This window comes from Lutra lutra, chromosome 2, assembly GCF_902655055.1.
Source record: "Lutra lutra chromosome 2, mLutLut1.2, whole genome shotgun sequence".
Lineage (NCBI taxonomy): Eukaryota > Metazoa > Chordata > Mammalia > Carnivora > Mustelidae > Lutra > Lutra lutra.
In genome coordinates, this window is record NC_062279.1 from 80,638,433 (window position 1) to 80,641,151 (window position 2,719).

Below are 2,719 nucleotides of genomic sequence, written 5' to 3' on the forward strand. Positions count from 1 at the left end.
GTTGCACTCTGGCCGATGGGAGCGGACACTACTCCAGGTCCTGTGAGTGTAGAGAGGGCTGTTCCCTCTAATTCTTCCATGTGGTTCTCTCCCTGGCCTGACACTGTATCCTCACATGCAGGTGCTGGCCAGTACTTGGCTGAGTACTTGTGGAGGTCCATCTGCACGTTCCCGGATTTCTCTCTCTAGGCAGCATTAACTCTCTATGTTGCCTTTTCTAGCTTCTCTCATCTCCCCAGAGTCTTGCTTGCATCTCCCTATCTCAGGGAGTCCTTGCCTCAGGTTGGGCTTCAGGGAATGGAAACTTAAAGCAGTAAACTGGGACAGTCCTGGGGTCATTTATTATCTCTTAAGGATCACTGTCCTTCACTGTCTGAGATTCAATGTCTCTAAAACCATTGTTCAGATATTTTGTTATTTTGTTATTTTGATATTCTTGGTTGCTCCACACAGGAGGACAAATCTGATCTGTTATTCCATCTTGGCCAGAAGCTGAAGATTATTGCTTTCGTCCATCCATCCATTTATGTATGTATGTATGTGTTTATTCAAATTGGCATGTCTATAGGATTTCCATTAGAAAAATATGACCTATTAAAATTTTGGTCCACTTTCTTCTTCTACCATTCAAACTCAACACTTTAATTTTACTCAAGTAAAAGCAGAATTACATAGCTGGTGGGAAAACTAAATATTTCATCTCATTAAATTAATAGGATTTAATTGAATTAGGTGTGCTCTTTATTATCTATCAGGAACAGTGACTCATCTCTCTTACATGCTATTTCCCTTTACTTTTATTTATTTAGGTAAGTATGTAATGAGTGTCTCCTTCCCCATACCAGTAACATGAGTGTGCATCTGCATGATTTATAACACTATACCTGGATTTGTCATCTCATCTTCAATTCATGCTCAATTCCCCTTATTATATGGTATTTCTGTAATAACTTCCAATGTTTTAGTCAGTCATACACTTTCCAACATCAACTGTAAAAATTAAGTTGTTAATTTAAAAACATGATTATAATTCCAGACTAAATACTGCCAAACCCGCTTCTAGCGATGCCGTTGTGAGAGGTCCTTGGTCAGCCACTGCTTCAGTCTCCACGTGGCCTCCTTTGGGCAAAGCGGCAAGCTGGTGAGCAGCTCTCACAGGAAGATGACTCATGCAATGCTGTTTGTCCATTTCATCGGCCGCACTGAAGTCATTCATGTCAGCCAGCAAAACAGTTGTTTTCAACACATTAGTGAAGTCACAGACTGCAGCTGTCCGAATTTCACCCATGTTTATAGGAGGATGTTTGGCTTCTTCTGCCGTCCCTCCTGGCACCAGCTATCCATATGAAGGGTCCATGCCTCACTGTGTTGAATGTAAGCGGTCCTGTCCAACTCACACATGGTAGGCATGAACCAAGGGCCCCGGGGGCTTTTGCGGTGCTGATGACCTTCCTTCCTTCCTTCCTTCCTCTCTCTTTCTTTCCTCTCTCTCCCTTCCCTCCCTCTTCCTTCCTTCCTTCCTTCCTTCCTCGCTTCTTCCTTTTCTTCCTTCCTTCCTTCCTTCCTTTATTTTCTTTCTTCTTATTTCAGTTAGCTGCTGTATAGTACACCATTAGTTTGTTTTTTTTAAAGATTTTATTTATTTATTTGACAGCGATCACAAGTAGGCAGAGAGACAGGCAGAGAGAGAGGAGGAAGCAGGCTCCCTGCCGAGCAGAGAGCCCGATTCGGGGCTCAATCCCAGGACCCTGAGATCATGACCCAAGCCGAAGGCAGAGGCTTAACCCACTGAGCCACCCAGGCACCCGCATCATTAGTTTTGATGTAGTGTTCAATGATTCATATGTAACACCCAGTGCTCATCATAATACGTGCCCTCCTTAAGTATTAAGGATGGCTGATCACCTTTCTGATCAAAGATGCCACAGCTGGCCCTTCCATCTCGCTGCCTGCCCCTCCAAGAGAACAATCTAGTACACTGCCTGTGCTAGGACCTCACTGTTCAGGCTATTGCTTGTAAAAGCAGGATAAATATAAAGAGGGTAATTATCAACCAGAGTTTATTGGAAATAATTATTCATTGACAAAAACTACTGTTTTCGGGGTGCCTGGGTCGCTCAGTGGGTTAAGCCATTGCCTTTGGCTCAGGTCATGATCTCAGGGTTCTGGGATTGAGCCCTGCATCAGGCTCTCTGCTCAGCCTCCATGTGGCCTCCTTTGGGCAAAGCAGCAAGCTGGTGAGCAGCTCTCATAGGAAGATGACTCTCTTCTCTCTGCTCAGCAGAGAGCCTGCTTCCCCTTCTCTCTCTGCCTGCTGCTCTGCCTACCTGTGATCTCTCTCTCTCTCTGTCAAATAAATAAATTAAAATCTTTAAAAAATATAAAAAAAACCCCTATTGTTTTGTAGCCTCTTACTCTTTCAAGTTTGCCTTAGTGACTTTTTCCTGGAGCAGAAGTTTCTTCTACTTGTGAAAGGGACATATTTTGGGGGGTATTAGGGTATGGGGAGGAGTGATATTTGTAGTCCATTCTTCCTTGGTGTGTTTTACTTTCCAAACGAGCAGTTCTGGTTAAGAGTCAATGCTGACAGTGTGGAAAGGGCACCGATGAGTTTTGTCTCATTTCAACGTAACAGATGCTACCTGAGACCCTTTAAACAAAGCCTAATTCCTTAAAGCATACACCTGATTCTTTTTCTGAGCGGTTTGACATAATCACT

At 43.5% G+C, this 2,719-nt stretch overlaps 1 pseudogene; it reads right to left on the bottom strand.

Moving 5' to 3' along the window:
• Window positions 1–1,024: 1,024 nt before the first annotated feature.
• On the bottom strand, window positions 1,025–1,941 carry LOC125094090 (2-iminobutanoate/2-iminopropanoate deaminase-like; annotated as a pseudogene).
• Between the last annotated feature and the right edge of the window lie 778 nt (window positions 1,942–2,719).